General features: G+C 43.7%; 1 protein-coding gene across 1 annotated transcript in view; it reads left to right on the top strand.

Annotated features, from left to right (window-relative positions):
* The first annotated feature begins 2,052 nt into the window (after positions 1 to 2,052).
* The window catches only part of cdh6 (cadherin 6), an 86,031-nt gene continuing 64,979 nt past the window's right edge, over positions 2,053 to 23,104 (top strand). The window contains exon 1 of the mRNA XM_061043781.1: positions 2,053 to 2,144. The gene's annotated coding sequence lies outside the window, so the exon portion shown is untranslated. The remainder of the gene's footprint in view (positions 2,145 to 23,104) is intronic.

The raw sequence follows: 23,104 nt of genomic DNA on the forward strand, positions 1-23,104 counted from the left end.
ATAACTGCAGACACTTGAATCAAATGATGTTTACACATACAGGTAAAACAACTGTCTGAGATTGTCCACAATTTAACTTCCTCATTGGATCTCCAGTAGACAAAATGACATGTGTCTGTCTTTGTAAAGGTGGGATCTCATGTGTGCAGTCGTACTGAAAAACCAACATGAAACACATAATTATACTTCACAATAAGTGATGGTAAGTAAAGAGCCTGATGGACTTTATGAGCTCCTCTTCTGATGTATGTTTCTTACTTTCACAGAGGTTTGAGGAGAAAAGGGTCCTGTTGGGCTAAACTGATTTCAACATGTAGTGTGGATCAGTATCTGTTAACTTCTTATGATTATTCAGTGAAGTGAAGCCACACTCACAGTAGCTGTTTTCACACATACACTCCTGAACATTTCTAGAAAACTTCACGAATGGATGAGTTAATACTGATGGACTCTTTACTCAGCAGCCTCTACCATCAGTGTGTGAATGTGTATGAATGGATGAGTTAATACTGATGGACTCTTTACTCAGCAGCCTCTACCATCAGTGTGTGAATGTGTATGAATGGATGAGTTAATACTGATGGACTCTTTACTCAGCAGCCTCTACCATCAGTGTGTGAATGTGTATGAATGGATGAGTTAATACTGATGGACTCTTTACTCAGCAGCCTCTACCATCAGTGTGTGAATGTGTAGGTGTGACCTGCGGTGTAAAAAACACTTTGAGTAGTCAGAAGACTAGAAAAGAACTATACAAACTCAAGTCCATTTACGAGGACTGCTCCCTGAAATCCTCCTGATCTGGTTTGTTCACCTGTTGGGAGGTGAGGGGTGGGGTGGGAGGTGGGTGTAGCGGACGGAGCAACAGAGTCGGCTATACGACACTAATAAGAATATTTTGTAACTTTTTATTAACGCTGCCTTGTATTTCAACACATTCACAACACCATCAAAAGAACGCAGAGGAGCATAGTGGTAGCCTAAATGCTGTGCCAAACATACAGTCAGGATAGGCCTCCTGATGGGGGTGGGGGAGTGGGCTGGTTATAGTCACTAATCATTAAACCACTTTCATCATCATTCTGTTTAATAATATTATAAGCCTGAGTCTTTTATTTATTTGACATATCTGTTAAATCTTTTAAAAACAACATGGCAGCTTCAACAGTGGCTCAAGCGTGAGTCCTCGTTTAATAACTTATGAAATTACATAAGATTTCAATCCTAAATGAGACATGTTAGTGCACGGCTTTGAGCAGGCACGTTTTGAATAATGAAGCCGTTACAGCCTGTCTCACTGCTGCAGGCCGTAGATACCAGAGACTGGCAACGACTAAACTTTTCGTCATTTAAACTCTGACAATGTTTAAAAATGATCCCAGATTTAAAATACCCTGATTAACTATTTATGTTTGAAAGTACTGTTGGTGATTTTGGAGCCTGTTGGGATAATTTGGGGAGCTGCAATCAAGACAGTCAAAGCCATGTTTTTCATCTTTAATCACCTTTAGAGTAATAAAAGTCAACGGACTACAACAGCCACCGTCAGTTGTGACACCTGTAACCTGCCAGCTTCTGCTCATTTAAGTCCATCAGAAACAACGTGTGTGCATGCGTGTCTGTGTGTATGTGCACGTGTGTGTGTGTGTGTGTGTGTGTGTGTCTGTGTGTATGTGCACGTGTGTGTGTGTGTGTGTGTGTGTGTGTGTGTGTGTGTGTGCATGCGTGTCTGTGTGTATGTGCGCGCGTGTGTGTGTGTGTGTGTGTGTGTGTGTGTGTGTGTGTGTGTTTTATGTAAAGAAACCAGAGTTCTCCTTTGAGAGAGCACTCAGCTGGATCCTGATTGAAATGTTTCTGCTTTTTGACGTGTGCGCGCGTGTGTGTGTGTGCGTGTGTGTGTGTCCCTTTAATCACCGCCAGCATTGTAATGACCAATCAGAAGCCATTTCAACTCCTCAATTTGTTGATTTGGTGAGTGGGGGGATGGCAGAGTGAAGCAGGGAGGGCGTACACGCCCAGAGGTAGAGAGAGAGAGAGAGAGAGAGAGAGAGAGAGAGAGAGAGCGCAGGGTGAGGACGGGGGAGAGCGCACAGACTCCGGGCGCAGCAGCAGTCCGTCTTCGGCTCCATCCTCAGCTCTCAGCGGTAAGTGGCACCGGCTCCGCGCGGCTTTTTTTCTGTTCTTTTAGGGGGGGGGGGGGGTTAATCTACAGAGACTACTGTCCAGCGCCTCATCTACATTTAAAAAAATGTATTTCTTCTATTTGGGTTTGCTGTTACATTGGTCGGAGTGTCGGAGCTGCGTAATTGAACACATTCTCCGCCTGTGTGGCACGGTGACGGGGGGGGGGGGGGCAGCCTGGAGTTTGGCTCTTTGGTGGTAAAAGTGAGCCGACATTGTGTCTTCAAGCACTATAGAAACTTGACTTCACATAATGCTTCCTTCACTCACATTTCGGAAACTCTAACCTGTGTTAAAGCATCGTTTTACCCCGGCTCCCTCTTCATTATTCCGATCTCACAGGATGACGATCATGTGTGGAAGTTACGGAGCTCTCTGACTCTTGTTTTGACCTGCTGATCAGAAAACTTCAGTGAGTGTTATCTAAGATGTTTGATCAAAATGACAGACGTGTGGTGATAAAGTTGTACATCTGAAGTGATGATCCAGGCTGCCTGTGTGGAGAAACTGTTACCTCTCCGGAGGTTTAAAATAAGTGCGGCTCGGATGCTGTACAAACAAGGTTTGGAGGCTGGATGCGTGAAAACAGCTTTAAATTGTGTGTTAAGAATCGGAGGAGTTTCATTTTCCGTCATGTTCGGGGGATTTTCTGTCGTTTCAGCGGTTATACGACAAATTGTGACATAATGTGCACAACTTGGTGTCCTGGTGTCTGAGGGACTGCGTCTCAAATTATTTCACATTTAAAACATTAATGTCATGATGGTTTGTGCGCGTGTGCGTGTGTGTGTGTTGTGAGAGAGAGAGAGACCCACACACTGACTGAGTGATGCTGATCCGCTACGACTCATTTTCTCCTTTTTTACTCTCTCTCTCTCACACACACACACCCTCTCTCTCTCCTCACCATTTTTCCTCTCTCATAAATTGCTCATTATGGACACATCCTACATGAATATTCTCCAGTTTTAAAGTGAAGCTGCTCTGATTTACCTTTTTGTTATTTCTTGAACTGTGTGCAGGTTTAATGAGCTGCTGTTTGTTATTTGCTGGTCATCACACTTTCTGTTGGACTGCTGGTGTGTTTCCACAGAGCAGAGTGGATGGTGCTTGTGTTTGATTTGACCTGCTTGCTGTGGCAGGAGGGAGGGGAGGGTTGTTCTATATCAGTGCTGATTCTCATGTTAAAGCGCTTTTGAGAAAACATTCCCTCTCTCTCTCCATCTTTAAGAGAAGACAAGTTTTTAGATGTGTGTTCTTTTGGGAAAAGACAGAAAGATTTTCTTGTGGATTTTTCACCTCTTTTTTGATTTTCAATGACTGAACTTTGAATCTTACATCACGTTATATTTTGGTTTATTTTTATTTTTATTTCAAACGTTCAAATAAAATGTGAATTATATAAATTCTCAATTACAAATTCTAAAAAGAGAATCCAAGAAGAAGTCCGAAGTCGTTTTAACAATTTAACAATAAAATGACACGACTGAAAAATTCTATAAAATGTCTGCTCCTTCAAATCTTCCTGAGCTGGTTGTTCATACATGCACCTCACAGGGGGAGACTGTCCCTGTCAGACGGGAAGGGGGGGGTCTCAGGAGAATGATGGACAGGCCGACACTATGTGAACATTGTTTTACTTTATATCAATACAACGTGGAGTTCAACAGATTCAAGGTATCAACACAAGAGTGGAACAGACAATCTAAAGAAGCAGTGTCATTATTGCATCGCACAGGCCACACGCTGTACCTGGTCACGTGCTGGTCTCCAGGATATAAACGGCACCGCCCCCCCTCCTTCTTTGCTCGCCGTGACTTTTCCTGAATATTTCAAACTGCTCTCACACATCAACTAACCCGACTTCACGTAAAGGTTTTCACACGTGCAATTTTCAGGAGAATTTCAGGCAGACTGACTCTGAAATCTTTTCTGACTTGCTTGTTCACACGTGAACCCCGGGGGAGGAATGGAGAGGGGGGGGGGGGGGGGGGGGGGGGGGGGTCGTCTCAGGATGCAAGACATGACGTATAAAGAACAACGTGGAAGCAACCACAGAGTCCCCTATAGAGAAGTTTCATATCGATGTGATGTAAGACACGATCATAAGATCTCCAAAAGAACAAACTGGTGAACAGAAAACAGAAAGAATCTGTTTCATTACATGGAGAATGCACGCTATACAGGCCATGGTCACACGCCAGACGCCAGATCAGGAGTTTTCTGCACATGTGACCCGGGCCACAGAGTATTGATTCCCGCCCTGACACAACATTGAATCTAACATGTTCCTATGTTTCTCCGCTCTTTACTTATTGATGAAGTCACTTTAACGTGCTCATTCTATACTTCCTGGAAACAACAGGATTATATTGGCTGACTTTATTTCCAAAAACACCGACACGGTCTCAGTACCAGGGGCTTCAGCCCTGCTGGATCCTGTGGAGTGAGAAGGTAAATGCTCTGAAACCCCTCACCGTCCTCTGGAATTTAAAGCCCCGCTGCTCGTCCACACCCCTCGCAGAGATCCATTGATTTATACTTTGTAGGTTTCTGGGGGTTTTCCCAGCATGCACAGCAGTGTCTCAGAAATGTCCTGCTTCCAATCAGGGTTATTACGAGTCCCAGTCAGTGGTCACATACATTCCTCAGTGACTCAGCTGTGACCTCAGAGCCGCCTGACGGGTCCTAACCCTTCATCTATGATGATTGATCTTAATGATCAGTTATTTCTTGAGTTAGAGGTTTTCCTCTCCTTCCACCAGGCAGCACCGAGCAGTGTCATCAAATGTACATTTATAAAGACACATTTCATCTGTTCTGCTCCGGCCTTACAGCAGGAGGAATAATGAGCTCCAGTGGTGTTCCTGTAAACACTCTGACACTGAGCCACACTGTGCCTGAGAGTACCAGGATGTATTGTTTGTCCCTCTCTCTCTTTCTCCTTACAATAGGAGACTCTGTTTGTTAAGCTGAAAGGCCCTGAGGACACAGAGACCCCCCCACTGGGTGGTCCTGACCCTCACCTTCACTGTCTCTAATCCTGAACTAATCAGAACAGGTCCGGGGGGGGGGAGGGGGGGACTGTGACGGACCGAGGAGACAAGATTTTTTAATTAAATTAAACATTTTTAAAGTATATTTTTTTGCCATTTTTTTTCCTTTATTGGAAAGGACAGCTGACGAGAAGAAACAGGAAGTGTTGGATTGTGGGAGGACATGTAACAAAGGGCAAAGGTCAGATTTGAACCCTCAGCCACTGGACTTTAGCCTCTCTACATGATCGCTAGGCTACCTTTAAATGATTTGGTGAAGCTGAGGACTTGTTGAGACTGGATGGGTGAAGATTTGATGGATGATGTTTCTGTGAAGACGGGCGGTGATGGGGAGGTAGAGGGATGCACGAGACATCAACATGAAGGAACTTAAAGCAGAGAAAGAATCATATTGAAAAGAGAAACAGGCTGACGATGAGGGAGGAAGGCCATGTGATTGGTTAGATGAATACAGCTGAAGAGACTTAACCAAAGACAGCCTCAGAGAATGACAGCTGGAGAATGAGAGTGGAAATGTGAGTGAGCAGCGAGAGAGGGATGAATGAGAGATAGATGACAGGATGGTGGAGATTTAAAGTCTTCCTGACTCAGCTTCAACTAGAGTTTCATTTAAACCCTCATGAAGGTGTCACCTTAACCTCCACCGCTCCACATTAACCACGTGTTGAGGTTTTTAATGTGCACGTCCAGAACGCCTCTCAAAGAAATGCTTCTCTGGGAAAGTTACTTTCAAAGTATGGAAACCATGACGACCATAGCATTGATTGAATATTGTGTTTTAATTGCTGTCTGCTTAAACTGATGATCAACGTTTCTGGGACATGACTAAACAGGTTTCAAACACATGTCGATTGTGACCAGATGCAGAAAGAGTGAAGAGGATTCTGCTTTTTGAATCAATTCAGAACATTGTTAGAGCTTCTCAAAGAAGAAGAAAAAGATCCTTACATGAAGGAGACATGAATGATCAGAGCTCCCTTCAGAGGTAGATGTGACGCCCTTTAAGAAAACAAAGTCCGGTAGAGATGTTTGTAAGCAGATAAAGACGTTGTTCATTAGTGACGCTCAGCCTTCAGTCTGGACTGAGTCACATCCAGCTCATTCATGACATTTATTCAACAGTGAAAAGTTCACAGAGATAACCTGCACACCTTGGAGATCAGTGAAGCCAGTGAAGATGGAGGCCTCTCTCTCTCTCTCTCTCTATCTCTCTCTCCCTCTTTCTCTCTCTTTCTCTCTCACTCTCCTCTCTCTCCCTCTTTCTCTCTCCCTCTCTCTCTCTCTGTTGAAAACAAACAGGCAGATGACCAGTGTGACCGCGCCCTAAAACAACCTGAAGGTCACTGACCTCCGCTGAGGTAATGCATGGACATATTCAAGCAGTTATTCAAACTGAAGACTTTAAAAACGATCAGGATGACAGAAAGTGATGAAGTGTTAATGTTTGAAATGTTGACAGAGATGTGACCTGGTGTTTATGATAAGAGGCTGAATGATGGCTGGGCTAACAGAGGACACATTCTGTCACCATGCTGTTGAAAAGTAGTGAAACTGTTTTGAAGTTGGTAGGTGTGATGGACCTGAAGACGTGATCCTCAGTAAACGTTAAGCAGCTGATGATTGAATCAGAAGACGAGACACATCAGGAGGTTGTTTTGGCTCATGCTCAACACTTCAGAGTCTTCAGCCTTTCAAATGTGAGATCACATGATGTCGTTCATTAGCGGGTGATTAGCAGCTCGGAAACGCTTTTCTCTTCATGTTGGAATCTTTCATCATCCGAGAGGACGGGCTGATGGAGTTTCTACACGAGCAACACGGTTTAAAAGGAGGATAAACACAAAGCTCTTTGGTTAATATTAATCACTTAAGTCTTTTTTTTGTTTCAAGTTAAAAAAAAAAGAGCAAAAGAATCTTCTCTGTAAAATCACAATATTGTTAACTGAACAATTGATTTAATTTAGTTAAAAAACATATTTTTATTTATTGATTTGTGTGGAGAAGACTAAATGTTTGTAGAATCACCAAACTCTTAATAATAAGATAATAACATGAAGTTAACTTCATAGAAAGAGTTACTACCAAGTGATGTCATGTGACACCCCACACACACACACACACACACACACACACACACACACACACACACACACACACTTTCCTTTAAGGAGCTCTGGATGCTAATGAAGCCCTGAAAGCCCTCTGTGTGCTAATTTACACCTGGAAATGGGCTTTGTGTTCTGTATGCACTCGTGTGAGGTGTGTGTGTGTGTGTGTGTGTGTGTGTGAGAGAGAGAGAGAGAGAGAGAGAGAGAGAGAGAGAGACAGAGAGAGAGAGAGAGAGAGAGAGATTTTCTGGAAGTATTTTCCAGAGAAAACAGATTAGTGTGAACATGTTCCCGGTGCTCTGCTCTGTTTTGGTGACCTGCAGCCCTCCGTCCTCACAGATGACCGTGCAGAGCTCAGACTGGAGGAATGTTTCCACACACTCGCTGTGCGTGTGTGTGTGTGTGTGTGTGTGTGTGTGTGTGTGTGTGTGTGTGTGTGTGTGTGTGTGTGTGTGTGCTCATGATAAGACACACAGCAGTTTGCTATCAGCTGCATGTTCAGCAGGCAGCAGCAGATTGGTGTGTGTGTGACTCTGAGCAGCTTTTAACACTCGGCACAAATGTTCACATCAGATGAGCGGTTCTCACTCTGACAGGTGTTCAGCTGCGTCTCTCTGGAAGGATCCTCTGTATCGCTGTTTGAAGCAGCGTCAGCCTCCCTCTTCTGTGACAGCTCCTCCAATTACGGCTCTGCAGCCCACTGTGTTCTGTGTTTGCAAAAACAGAAAGTGGTGTTCATCAAAGCCGGGTCAGAGAGAAGGAAGAGACGTTGGCAGCTTCAGCGTTCTGACTGATATCAGATTAGAGGGTTTTTTTGATCCTCCAGCAACCAGCAAGATTTCTAATTAGTGTCTGATAGAGGAGCTGAGGTACCAAAGAGGGCTTTGACACCTGCACAAAAACTCCTGAAAAACTCCTGATATGTGCAGGAGCTGCAGCATGTGTGAACGCAAACACACACATTTTTCAGTTTCTCCTGCCAGCCCCCCCCCCCCCCCCCAGTACTGTGAGCTGATGTGAGAACACAGCAGGATATAATCAGGAGAATTCACCTGGAGCCAGTGGGAGGGGGTGGTGACCTTTATTCCCTGTGATCGCTGCACGACCATAGACTGTCTGCACGCCACCTCTACCATCTCTGTGCTCTAATGAACCTGCTGCTGCATGTTTCCTGTTCTCCAGTATGTTCTTCTCCACTCTTTAGTTCACATTGAGATTCTCTTCAACTACACAATATCCTCCTGAAATGATAGATATTTTAGTAGTGCATGTGTGAGAACAGCTAAATAAAAGGACTCTGGAGCAGGAGAAATTCCACTTTTGTGGTTTTATGTTGGTGCACAGTAGTTGATGTTAATTATTACCAGACACCAGGTCGGCTTCTGTACACAACATCTGCGCTATAAAGACATTTTATCTGCCCCCCATAGAGGGCAGCACTGGTTCTCAAACTTCATCTGAAAGAATAGTGAAGGCCTAAATTCAATACAATTGTTTTTGTTAATAATTCAATACAGAATTTTGCTTGTATCTCAGCACAGATAGGCTAGTTGTTATTTACACAAGTTCCGCCTTCTTTGAGGAAAATAGGAAAATCACCGGTCCTAGTTTTTGATTTGTGAGTTAGACACCGAAACCTTTTCACAACTGCTCTTCTAACATCAGTTTTCAGGCACGGCTACAAATAATCTTCTGATAATATTTCATAGTAACCATGGTAACCATACACAAAACATTAATTTGTACAGTCTCCAAGTGAAATTATTAAAACATTTAGAAGTCTTTTCTTAAAACTTCCAAAACGCTACAAGCTGTTTGCTTTAAAGAAAAGCTTCTTAACAAATGTAATGTTTAGAAAAGTTTAATGCACGATTATTGACTTCTTTCATTTCCCTTTCATCAGCGTGCTCAGTTTGTCTTAAAGTCTTTGAGCTGAAATGAAGTGGTCAAGTCTTCGTCTGGTCGTCTCTGTTGGTCTCTAGAGGATTCTTTTTGAACACTTTTACTCCAAACTGAGTGAAGCTGAAACTTTGTGTCTCCACATTTTGGAGCCTCCAGGTGGTGAGAAGTTGTTCCTTTAAGAAGCGGTGTCATATTTATGTGAACAGTCGACTAACAGTGTCACATTTACAATTTGCACTGCAGCTGTTACAGAAGTAACACACACGTGAGAGACACTCCACTGCTGCTCACAGAGGCAGAAAATAATGAGATAAGAGTTTCAAATATAAGAAAATGTTTGCAGATATAAGAGTGTGGGATAATGCTGATAATGAAAGAGAGTAAACAGATTCTTTTTGGTGTTTTTAAGTCGGTGAAAGTGGAGGTGTGACGAGCTGTCAGCTCACCTGTGATAACTTTGAGAGAGCATGCAGCTTTAAAGATGTGAAGAGGAGGATCTTTGAGCCTTTTAACCCACGTGTTTACCTCAGTGCGTCTCTCAGGCTGTCAGAAGCTCAAAGACAAACGCTGAGAGGGTCTCATTTGTCTGCTGTGAAGAGCTCGTCATCAGCGCACTTTGTCTGCTTTAAGAGGACAAGCAGGGAGTGGACATGTAACACAACAGGCCGTGGACTCCTTCACACACTCATTACAAAAAATTGATTCACTAAAGTGTCAGGATTTTTTTGTTTGTGTGTTTGAAATCTTGACGTCATTTCTGTTAAGAATAAAAACAACCGAGAGCAGCCGACAAAGAAAAATAGAGGACGTGTATGTCCTGTTTCCTCAGAGACTCCGAGTCTTTTAGATCATAGATGAAGTTCTCATAGTCCACTGCACAGCTCCTACATTGCACCTTTTGTACATTTTGTGTGTTTTATTTCAGACACCCATTTTTATTTTTTAATTTTTTTTTAATTTTACATTTTTAAATTATATTTTATATATTGTAATATCTTCTTACACTGTATTATTTAAGTTGTTGTTAGTTCTGCTTTATTTCCTTGTTAATTCTTTAGCACCAATACACCAAGTCAAATTCCTTGTATGTGTAAATGTACTTGGCAATAAACCCTGATTCTGATTCTGAAGTTCTATCTCCATATCATCCCCAATCATTCTGAACCAGCTGATAACTGGAGAAAGATCCTTCTGTTGTTCCATCCGAACTGAAAGACGATAACGAGAAGAGAGTTGTGCTCATGTTGTCTCACCTCTGTGAGCGAGGAGGAGAGCTAGCTCATTAGCTAACATAGTGGATAGTCAGAAACTGATCTGATGGATCCGGGTGTTTGGATCCAGTGAACCGGCAAGGTTTTGATTTAGGTTAGTGATGTGCCAGTAGCAGAGCTGGTGAGGATGATCATTATTATCAATGCTAGCCGCTAGCCGCAGTTAGCTCACATGCTACTTCTGTCTTTACTTTGCAGATCTGTTCCTAATGAAGAGAGTGTTGTAGTCTTTACACTGAAATATCTGAGCCTGTGTTATTATATATTTTATACTGGTCATCCAGGTAACAAAGGAAACAGGTGATTGTCACAGAGAAAGTGAGTGTTTGATGAATAGATCATAAAAAGGATACTCTCTCTCTCTGTTCTCTCCATCAAAAAGGATACTGTAGAGTGATCGAATCGAACCAGGACATAAGTATGATGTCACAGCCCAGCTGATCACACCTGTTGTTTGTCAGTCTGCAGGAGAGCAGCCGGGCGGTCAAACAGAGGAAAGCAGAACTTCTTTAATTGTGTTCCTTTTGTTCCATTTGTTTCAATCACAGAGGATCAGACAAACTGCTGAGAACATTAAACAGGCTGCATTTCAAAGACGTCTCTTTGTTACTGAGTCGTGGTCGGTCTGCTTCCAAACAGTTTCTCCGGCGCCGTTTTTTTGATCTTCACTGTTTTCCTTTATTTGATTTATTAGCACAAGAAAAGACAAATGCAAAAAGATCGTTGTTTGATCTCTAATAAAACCATGAAACCCCACGGCCTTTGTGGGACGAGCTGCAGAAAACAAAAGAGTCCCATCCTTCATTTGATCGTGTCTGACGCTCGTTAAAGCCGTCATTAAGTCACACTGACAAGAGAATAGAGCAGGTAGCAGCAGGAGATAACAGTTTGCATGGTCCTGTTTAAATTGTTCTGGAAATTAAAAAACTCAAACAGCTAAAGCAGAGTTATAAAGCCGCATGGTGGAACAGATGTGAGGGACAGGAAGCATTTGAAGAATGATCCGCAGCTCTGGAGGACTGACTGAAAATACTGAAAATGATGATATCCTTTTTAAAGCCTGTAATTATATCTTTGTGTTTAATGAAGACAAATCTTTGTGATGTGTGCAGACGTCACTTTTCTCCGTGCTTTAAGTAACTTTTTGATATGAGGACTGGGGGTCTGGTTGAGTTCATAACAAGTCTTTAATCCCTGAAGGCAGACGCATGAAGCCGAGCGCTCTCAGCTCGCTGCACAGAACATACACAGTATATACGCCTCTCTTCTTAGATAACACTCAGTGTAGTGGTCTCCTCTTTTAGACACCACCCACTGCCCTGCCTGTGCACCGCTCTCTCTCTCTCTCTCTGATCTTCAGTCCTCCTTTTTTTTAATCCCCACTGGTTGTGCTCAGGGTCACAGGAGGCTACAGGCTATCCCAGCATGCACTGGGGTGAGAGGTGGGGTACACTTTGGACCAGCAGCTTCTTACACTGAGATCAAAAATGTGCCATCAGCTGCTGCGGCTCCGTCCTGCAGAGTGAGAATGATCAGAGGGGTTTTTCTTATCAGCAGACACAGCACATGTCTTACTCGGGGTCAGACGTGCGGCCAGCGAGTCGATTTTAATTATCAGTTCAATACAAACATGACGGAAACATGACGAGATGTGTCATGAAGGATTTCACCCTGACAATTCAAAACCATACACAACAAATACACAGATACTCAAGAGGAGAGATATTTTATAAAAAGCATGCTGTGGAAATCAAAGATGGCGGACGCAGTGACAGAGTCAGACAGAGAGTCTAAGAGGTCGGTGCTGTTGTTGAAGTTGTTGATGCAGGTCAGTTTGTGAGCTGGGACTTTCTCCTTCCTCTGTGTTCGTCTCGCTCTGGTCTGAGGCTGAACGCTCACCAGAGAGCTTCATATCGGTCACTTCTGGATGTGACACAGAAACGAGAGGCCTTGAAGCCCGAGCCGCCTGGACATGAATATTTGATGGAGGTTTCTGGAACAAGCAGAGTTTTCTCACCAGACTCCCAAAGTGTCTCTGACAGGACTCTTCCTTTGAAGAGGAGATTAAGAAAAGAGGGAACATTGATCCTCACAGTGAGACGGAGAGAGCTGAACGTATAGAAACAATCTGAGATCAGGATCATCAAGTGAATCACTGGAGACGTCTTAGATGTTCATTTGAACTCAGATGTTGTGTTAACCCGGCCTCACCCTGTCTGTGAGTTCTCACCTCCACATTTCCTGTTTCATACTTCTTCACCTGTTTTTACATCTGCACTCCTGAAAATATCTAGATCATTGCTACATCAGTGCTACGTGTAGTTCAACAGAATCTGAACTAAAGAGTGGAGAGGAACATACTGGAGAACAGGAAACATAATGCAGCCGTTAAATGATGTGCTTGGAAATCGTAGCATTCATGTGCAGACAGTCTATGGTCATGCATTGAACACAGGATATAAACCCCCCCCCCGCCTTCTGCACTCCTCACCTAAACCTGAACAATACTGCCACTGACACCAACACTCTCCCCGCAGTGTGCAGTGAGTGAACGGGTAGAGAACACGTCCATATGAGCGCTCCACACGCACACAGACACACAGGTCAGTTTTTACAGAGCAGATGTTTGCTAATTTGCATAGTAATGGTCTGCTACATTCCACGGGAGAGTGACAAAAAGCATTATGTGTGTGTGTGTGTGTGTGTGTGTGTGTTCTGCTGTTTCCCGGCTCTACGGGGGTCATAAAACACAGTTCTCATGATAAAATGTCCTCGTGAATGAAAGCAGTGCAAACAGAGCAACACTACAACGCTCCATAAACATACACACTCAAACACAGTGAAAACACAATGCTGGAACACACACACAGTGACAGTGCAGACTTCAGCACAGAGATTTACTGCAGCATTGTTACTTCATGTCTTTGTGTTCTTCCTAACAACAACGTTTGTTTGTTCTTTTGTTCTTTTGTTGGTGTAAAGCCTGACAAGTTTTTACTGTGTCCAGCCGTGTCCCCACATCTTTAAATCAGACGTTCAGAACTTCAGCAGTGAGCTAAAATAAATTATTTTTTTAATTCTTTTATGTGACACTCACACCGCCCGCCAGAGTTCACAAAGTCAGTTCATAACCAGCTTTGTGATACGAGAGTTTTTGAACTGAAGCGTCAAGCTTTGTTGAAGCTGATTACTCAAAGAAAGCCGGGGAAAACTGAGCTCGCTTTTTGGTGCCCCCCCATTCTGTACTCATTGTAACAGTGGACTCACGCTGTTTCAGCACGACACATGCACACAGCTGCAGCAACTTGGTGTTCAGTCCCTTTAATGCTGCACACACACACACACACACACACGTGCACACACTCACCATGCTCCTCCGTGTGTGTGTGTGTGTGTGTGTGTGTGTGTGTGTGTGTGTGTGTGTGTGTGTGTGTGTGTGTGTGGAGGTCCAGCATGCTATTGCAGAGAAAGAGGAGGAGCGCAATCAGCCAACAGATATCACCTGTGCCGATTAACTCTGGCACTGCTCCCCCAAAGCCACACATCTCTCCCCTGTAGATAAGCCTTACCAACCCCCCCCCCCCCACACACACACACACACACACACACACACACACACACACACACACACACACACACACACACACACACACACTGATGTATGTCTTCATCTTCACAAAAATCTTGTAATAGAAGCATGACATGTCAGAGGATTTAAAAAAATCTCCTGAATCTGTTTGTACACTAAAAACCCAAACGAGAGTTTATGACCTGAAGCTGGGTCAAAGGCTTCTTTTCAGAGGCTACGGGACACTGGAGAATGTCGGACGTTATAGACATACGTTGTGTTATCTGGATGTAGACTGACGATGAGAAGACTCTGAGGAAGAGGACGTTTCTCTGCAAGTCTCAGACGTTTGAAGAAGCTAAGGAGAAGATTGAATTCAACAGCCCATCAAAGTGAAACATGGCTGATTCTGATGCATTTCAGACTCCATATCTCCATTTTGACTTTCTGGCAGTGAAAAATATGATCAGTCTCAGCTTTAGTGGGAAAGCAGACAAGCTCCTTCCTGTCCCCCACTCTGTGACGTCAGCTCGCAGGATTTCAGGTCACTGGTTTCCAATGGGCCTCCTGCTGTGTTTAAGGTCTGCTGGTGTGTGATAAAAAGGCTGCTTGTGATGTGTCAGGTCTCTCATCTCCCTCGGTCCTGCTGACAACCCCCCCCTCCCCCTTCTCCTCACCCAGACCTCGCCTACCCGCTCCCCAAGCCCTCTCTATGCTTACATAACATCACAAATCCCAAAGTACCATCTGGTACCAACAACAATATCCATCACTAATTGTTGTGGATATGCAGAGCAGCTATCATGAGTGCTCACACACACACACACACACACACACACACACAGAAATGTATACTTATGAGGAGTCTGAAAGTTCAAACAGAAGCAAAACAAGCGCGTTTTCAACTCCAACTCTAAAACTCCAACAGAAACAAACCCACATTTCAACGACTATTATCCCCCCTTTGTGCAGAATAAAGCAGCTCAAGTTGCAGTCCTTGTGTGTGTGTGTGTGTGTGTGTGTGTGTGCGTGCGTGCGTGCGTGCATGTGCGTGCGTGCGTGTGTGTGGGGGGTGGGATTAGACTAGTTGGGACTCTGTAATTGCTGGGAGCGGGTCACCGGATGAGTGTATGTGTGTGTGTGTGTGTTGGGGTCAAGCATAGGGGACAGGGATTACATGACCCCCCGATGTACACGTCCTGTTGTGCTCCCTGTGAACCGCCGTGTCCCACTAAAAGCCTGCTGGGTAAAGTCCTCACTGTGCCGCACCAGAGCTTTAGATTAAACCTGCATGACTCTTTGCAGTTATTAATATGAATGTTTGTTTACTGTGTATTGTCTGAACTAAATACCATACATGTAGGTCACTCTTTATGGACTCACACACACACTGTGGAGAGCTACTGCATGCGTTGTTGCTGTGAGGTGCAGCTGCCTGTCTGAATATCTGAGGGAGTGCATGAGTGGAAACAGCTGTGCTCTGTGCATTTCTGATGTTTAACAGTCAACATAGGAGAAGTGACCGAACATCATCTAAACGTCTATCTATGTATGAGTTTTGGTTTGTACATTGAAATGCAAGAGATCAGTCCAGCGCCTCTTACATTCTCTGGGACTTTACGTATCGATCTTTTTTTGGGGAACATCTGAGTAAAGAAAAAAAAACTCCCTCACACTTCACAATCACCTACATCAGAAATCAAATCAAAAAGGTTCACTTGTGTTTCTCGCCTGCAGGTTCTTTCTCGGGCAGCCTGCAGCAGGTTGGATGCACCACAGAGACAACCACTGTTGCTTCATTTGTCTTGCAGAGACGGTGTCTCATATGCAGGAAAAAGTTCATTTAAATGACACAGCAGGTATCGGATGAAAAGTTATCGAGGGAAAATAAACATCTATTGACTGTTACTGAAAGTCAAGAGAGAACTGTCCCGTTTCTTTTTAGTATTCAAACATCAACGAGGCAATCGTCGTATCTTTAAAGCATCTGAGCGCACAGAGAGCCAAAGGCCAGCTCGATAAATAATCTACTGGTCATTTATATTCATTGAGTCTTTGTGTTATTCTCGTCGATTATACGGAACATTTCTTCTTTGACTGGATAAACGATTCCATCCTCTGCATGGAGGATTTCTCCGTCTTGTATTTATCTGTGCTCAAGTAAACAAATGTGACTCTCTGGCATTTTAAAGGACAGACACAATGAGAAGAGGAACACACAGAGTCACCCTGAGTATGGTCGGTGAGTGCAGCGTAGGCGGCTGTGTTAATCTTTGCATGTTCTTAATTGAAGGTTTTGTCTGCAGACGGCACTGTTTTCTCAAACTGTCTCTGTTGTCTGGCTGAAGGATCTGGGAGATATAGCTCCCACTAAGACATGAATGTGTTCTTTTTCAGTCATTGTGTGTTGCAGAAATATTGTGTTGGATCCAACGGACCATACAAAAAAAAAATAAAGTCATCAATGAAGAAACAAGTAACAGATCAACGCCCATGTTTGCTAAATCGGTGGCTCTGAAGAGAGCGATGTAACGGCTGTTTCTGGTCTTTTCTGGACTGGATTTAGTCTTCGTCTAGTCACATTTCAGTCAGTTGTCGGGATGGTTTCTGTAATCAGCTCAGACCTGAGTCTTTCAGTGACAGAAATAACATTTGTGAGAGGATTCACTCTGATTGGGCTGGAAGGACGATTTAGCAGCCATTACAGCCTGTTTCACTGCTGCAGGCTGACGACATCTACTGGAACCAATCAAAGCTTTTTGCACCTGCGGGTCATCTAGACCTCCATGTAGGGGCGGCTGTGGTTCAGTTGGTAGAGCTAGTCGTCTCTCAACTGGAAGGTCGAGGGTTCAATGCCCAGCTCCTTCAGCAACATGTCCCATGTGTCCTTGGGCAAGACGCTTAACCCCAAGTTGCTCTTTCTGCTTTGTTTGGCGGTGTATGAATGGATAAGTTACACAGCAGCCTCTACCTTCAGTGTGTGAATGTGTAGGTGTGACCTGCGGTGTTAAAGAGCTTTGAGTAGTCACAAGAATTGAAAAGCGCTATATAAGCTCAAGTCAATTTACCATGTAAAAAAAAACTAAAAACAGTACAAGTACAGATGACCGTTTGGCATTCGGAGCACAACGATGCCATGACACAAATGATGTAAAAGAAGAATTTAAAAAAGGCTCAGGTTTAAAAGTACACCAGCTACCCTGCAAGGTTTGGTCCAAGTCAAGCGTATGTATCAGTAAAACCTTTGTGATGTTCCTCTCTGTTAGAATAAGTGTGAAGGAGACCCTCTGTGGGCGGTAAAATGTGTTTCTGTCAGTTTCATGGACCCGTTGGTTTATTAAACCTCTTTGTTCTCTTACAAAGAAAGTAACGTTACTCCAACCCCAGAGAGGTGCAGCTCTGAGCTGCAGGACGTTTGTGCTGCCCTCCATGGCTTATTAAAACTGATATTCATTTAAAGAAAAGAACTGATGTGTTTCTCTGTTGTGAAACATCAGAGAGGCGGGTGGAGATAATGAGAGTTTTGATCACAGCAGGAGTGTTAATGCGGGATCAGCCATAGGACCACACACTGTTGACACACGCTGCCTTTGTTTTCTCCTGAGTGTCTCTTTTATTCTACAACATGTGTGTAATGATACATTGGTGTTTTTCATCTCTGCTTTGTAAGTGAGATGTGTGAAGCCTGTCTGCATGGATGATGAACATGGTAGAAATGAGAAAATGAACTGAAGCTGTTCACCTGTGCCAACATTGTAATCATGGATTCTGTTACTGTGTGTATTTATGTGGAGACGAGAAATGTTATCATCAATATTGTCTATAAATAGATGAGTAAACAGCATGAAGCCTCTCCCTGCCGGTCCTTTTGCTTTGACTTTATGTCCAGCCGAGTCTCACTCTAATGGAGCTTAAACGTGATGTAATTTGCCCTTTGGCTGTCTCACTGGAGGTCACTGGTTCACATGTGACGATAAATGTCATCAGCTGAAAGCATTTTAACATTTAACTTTGCTGTCTCAACCAAAACAACCAAGGTTAATCATAATGTTTCATGCTTAAGAGCGCCCATTCAAACAGTGTTTGGGATGCAAACATGTACTGTACATAAACATGGACGTCGTCTCAGGGGCGTCACACTTTGGTTTCTGAGTTTCCCTGAGGGAACCTTCCCAAAGGAGTAATAAAAATCCTCCTACCTATCGTTCTAGTTCCTAGAAGATTTTTTTTTCCAAATCTCTTTATTGGTTTGCACAGAGGATAAGAACACATACAGTTGGCATAAGAGTTGACATTGTACTGTGGTCATCTTTTGTAAACCCACTTCCTGCCTTCTCCCACCCATCCCAGTTAACCCCATACCCACCCACCCCTTCAGGGATCCTATTCCCACTCCGGAGGGGGTCTGATTTCATCGTAGTCTACCCAGGAGTCTCATTCACACTCATGCATACTAGGACAAGGAACAAGAAGAGAGAGGAAATAATACATTAATAAAGTAAAAAGAAAAAACATTAAAAAACTAGAACAAAACAAAACGAAGGAATACTTGAAGATAGTTTCCTAGAGGAATTTTGAAGCACATCGGTGGCGGTCGCCATATTGGAAATACTGTCTTAAAGTTACTTTCAGATGACCTACAAACAGCTACAAAGCATCCGCCAGTGTGTGTCAGTCGAGACATGAGCTAATCAGACCTATTTTTTTTTTTTTTTAAGATTTATTTTTGGGCTTTTGTGCCTTTTAATGGAGAGATAGGACAGTGGACAGAGACGGAAATCAGGGAGAGACAGTGGGGATTGACATGCGGGAAAGGAGCCACAGGTCGGATTCGAACCCGGGCCGCCCGCGTTGAGGACTACAGCCTCCATACATGGGACGCGCGCACCAACCACTGCGCCACCAGCGCCCCCTATTTGTTTTTTTTTAACCAGGCTGTAAACATGTTAATCTCTGCTGTAAAAACAGGCTTTTTCGAATGGGTGTGTATGTGACTTCCTGTGCTTCTGCAGCCAGCCTCTAGTGGACACTTGAGGAATTGCAGGATTTTGCACTTCAGCCTTGGCATTGGAGGTTGCTGCTTGGATGTAACCTGTTTCTAACTTTGGTTTCTCTAATTGGCACCATGTGACTTTGAATACTTAATTGACATACCCAACAGAGTTATGTTTTGTCGACCAATTTTAGTTTAAAAAAAAGCGTGTTGAGCTGCGTTGATGGTGAATCTTTTCAATGTGGATCAACATCTAAGGTAGCTTTCTGCTGAGTTGATGATTCTGACACTCAACATCAGTCCCACATTGTTTCCTTAAGTGGGAGCTTAAAATCTCTGAGAGAGAAGCTGCACATTCAGGAAGTTTTGACCCAAAGCAAAACCAGGCAGATCTCAAGTTTCCTGAAGAGTATCAACTGAAAGTGTCAATGACACAGTACAGGAGCTCCCTGTAAACGCTTCTGTAAACGCCACAGAAGAACCCTTACTTTAGTAATGTGATGTACGGTCAGAGAATGATTGGAAAGTGCTGCCTCAGTGCTAAGAAAGCAGCTACCGGGGTTCCGTTTGAAGTCGGAGCAGAGCAAGGAGCACCGACTCGCATGGCTCTTTCTCCACAGCCCTCAGATCACAAGCACACTGAATATATTTGGGAGAATTCACAAAGTTAGAGTAATGAATAAAGCATGAATGAATAAGAGCACACGCTGTGGAAGTTGAGCAGACAGTCTGACTCAGAATAATAACAGTCAGGGGGCAGTGCTCTGTTGTTGTTTGCTAATAAGTCAGTATGTCTTTCAGGCCGTCAGGTCGGTCCACAGTCATCTCCTCCTGCACCCGTTTGGAGTCATGATTTTAAATGCAACTTCATAATGTACCGATGAAGGCAAATGTTATCCACATGCTCAGACTGCATGTCAACAGTTAGGTTGTCAATCAATAGGTATTAATATAATGCCAAATCATAACAGAAGTTATATCAGATGAATTAAATGTTTTTTTAGAGAGACCCAATAGATGATATGTTCTCAGCCGACTAGACTGAATAGTCTTAAGGTAAGAAAACTCCCAGAAAACAGTCAACATTGACAGCGGGTAAACAAAGTACTTTGGTTTGCTGAGTGTGGCTAACGTTAGCCGTGTTAGCATTGCAAGCCTTCGGTCCTCCTTGCACTTTAACATTGACATGTCTGTGGTAAATGTGCTTACACATCTTTCCAGTTTAACCCGGCACAGTTTACATACAACGTTATCTCCTTCATAAGATCATTACAAGATTTAAACTGAGATGCTCCTACAAGATGCTATCTGTTCACTGTGCTTGTTTACAGTCTATGGCTACGGCCCCACCTAGTCAGGTCGCTGCGTCACAGTTTGAGCAAAACATTTGAACAGCGTCCAAGGCCAAAAATGTCAATAATTGGTTTAAACGACTAGTAGTTCTGGTGGCGACTAGAGAAGGTGATGACGTTTAACAGTTTAGTCGACTGAACGTGCACATCCCTCATATAAATATACATTTAGTTTGTCAACCTATCATGTGCAGGAAAAGGTTCCAGGTAGAAACCTCGAGCAGAACCAGACTCATCGGTGAACAGACATTGGCCTGTCTCTGTGGTTTAAGAAAAAAAGAAATCGGTGGTAGAAAAATAACCAGAATACTTTGCAAACTGAGGCAGTGTAACATTGAGCATGGCTAAGTGTGCAGGACAGGAAACACATGCTCTTGCAAACAATCTGGGGAACACTCTGCAACCTTTTTAACGAGCTAAAAGTTGACACAAAGGAAAATGAAATAAGAAATATTTTGGTAAACCGCGTTTAGTTGAGTGACTGTACAGCAGAAAAAAGAGAAATGAAGAGTGTTGTCCCATTTCTGAGGCCCCCGCCCTCTCCCCCCCGTTAGAGGTCCACTCTGAATGAGCACTGGAGACGGTGGCTGGGAGGGTGCAGTAGTAGAAAAGTTGACATAAAAAAAAGAGATGTTTTCATTCCAGTGAGATTTATTTGAAATGAGAGCTTTGTGGGTTTCTCATAATCATAACCCAGATCTGATGTTTACATACAACAAGACAAAAAAAACTGGGTTACTGACTGACTCTGAATCTCTCACTGACTGACTGTGTGGGTCAGGAAGATGTGTACATATCGATTCTGATGGCTCCCTGAACGACATCAGTGTGTGCTCCGTTATAAAACAGAATGATTCATGGTCGCGTCACACGGATCACAAAAAAAGTTTCCCTAAAAGTTCCTAGAAAAAAACTTATCGTCAAGTGTCCAAAGTCAAGGTGCAGCTCTGCAGCTCGTTTATGGTTTATTCATAATGAGACTTCACACTCCCAAGGACCAGGCACCGGACTATCTGACGGCTCTTTGTGAGTGTGTGTGTGTGTGTGTGTGTGTGTGTGTGTGTGTGTGTGTGTGTGTGTGTGTGTGTGTGTGTGTATGAGTGTGTGTGTGTGTGTGTGTGTGTGTGTGTGTGTGTGTGTGTGTGTGTGTGTGTGTGTGTGTGTGTGTGTGTGTGTGTGTGTGTGTGTGTATGAGTGTGTGTGTGTGTGTGTGTGTGTGTGTGTGTGTGTGTGTGTGTGTGTGTGTGTGTGTGTGTGTGTATGAGTGTGTGTGTGTGTGTGTGTGTGTGGGAGGAGTGTGTGTGTGAGTTTAAAAGTGGACAGGCGGTGTGGATGCTGTTGGCTGCCTTCAGATGGCTGGTCTATTCTGATGGAAAGGGTGGCTGGGTTTGTACTTGTCTGTCACACACACACACACACACACACACACACACACACACAGACACACACACACACACACACACACACGCACACACACACACACACACACATACGCACATACACACAAGCTGCTCTGTGGCTGACATTCTCCTTTTTTCACCTCTAATTGGTCCTCTGGGAGTTGTCAGAGGCCTTGGCGGATGTCTGCAAGGTGGCAACACATACATACACACACATCTACACACACATGGACACACACATGGACACAAGACACACACAGAGTCATGCATCAGGAGTATGTGGAGATGGAGGCGACAGAGGAGGAGGAGGAGGAGGAGGAGGAGGAGGAGCTGTGATTGTCACCTGAAGGTCACAGACATTTATCAGTGTTTGTAAAGAGGAAACATGTGGCTGGCCTGAGCTGCAGATTGAACCCTGCTTCTGCTTCTATAACAGCCTCACTATTGTTGAGGGCCACAGAATATTCAGCTTCTTCTCCTCTTCTGCTCCTCACTAGATCATCAATGGAGGACTGAATATTTCTGTTAGCTCAGGGTTTTTTCTTTTCGCCTCATTGCTTTAAGAAAGGCTCATTAGGCGTTAGTTTTTGGACAGGTGTCATTTAAAGTGAGCTGGAGAATTATGATTGACAGGTCTGTCTTCTTACTCAGACGTCTCCATGAAGACTTTCTGCACCAGATTGGACAAATGTATCGCTTGCATGGTCGCCTTAGGTGGAGAAAAAAAAAACTGACAGTGTTTGTTGAATTCTGAGATTTCTCACAAAACTCTTCATGCATATTCTCCTGTGGTGCATCGAGAGGCACGGTGAGAAGGCTTTGATTCATCCAGCAACTTTCAAACACATCTAATAGCTATACACATCTAATAGCTATATACTGTACAAGTAGAATGAGAAGCTGTTGATGTTTTTAATCTCAGGTCCAATCAGTGAGATCTGTGAGGTTTCTTTTTTAAATATACGTTATTAATCCTTGAGGGAAATTCTGGTTTTCCTCTCTGTTGAGAGACACACACAGGCCTGCTGCAGGAGCTGTAGACATGCACTAGTGGAGACATGTCATAGCAGGGCTGCAGGGAGCGCACCAGAGCAGTTGGGGGTTTGGCGACTTGCACAAGGGCACCTCGGCAGTACTCAGTACTCCATATTATGGTTCACTTTGGGACTTGAACCGGCGACCCTCCAGTTTCCAACCCAGGTCCGTACTGACTGAGCTAATGCCGCCCCTTAAGTGATAAAGTCACCTTACTATATGATCAGACATTAAGGAC

This window comes from Labrus mixtus, chromosome 8 (assembly GCF_963584025.1).
Source record: "Labrus mixtus chromosome 8, fLabMix1.1, whole genome shotgun sequence".
NCBI classification, from domain to species: domain Eukaryota; kingdom Metazoa; phylum Chordata; class Actinopteri; order Labriformes; family Labridae; genus Labrus; species Labrus mixtus.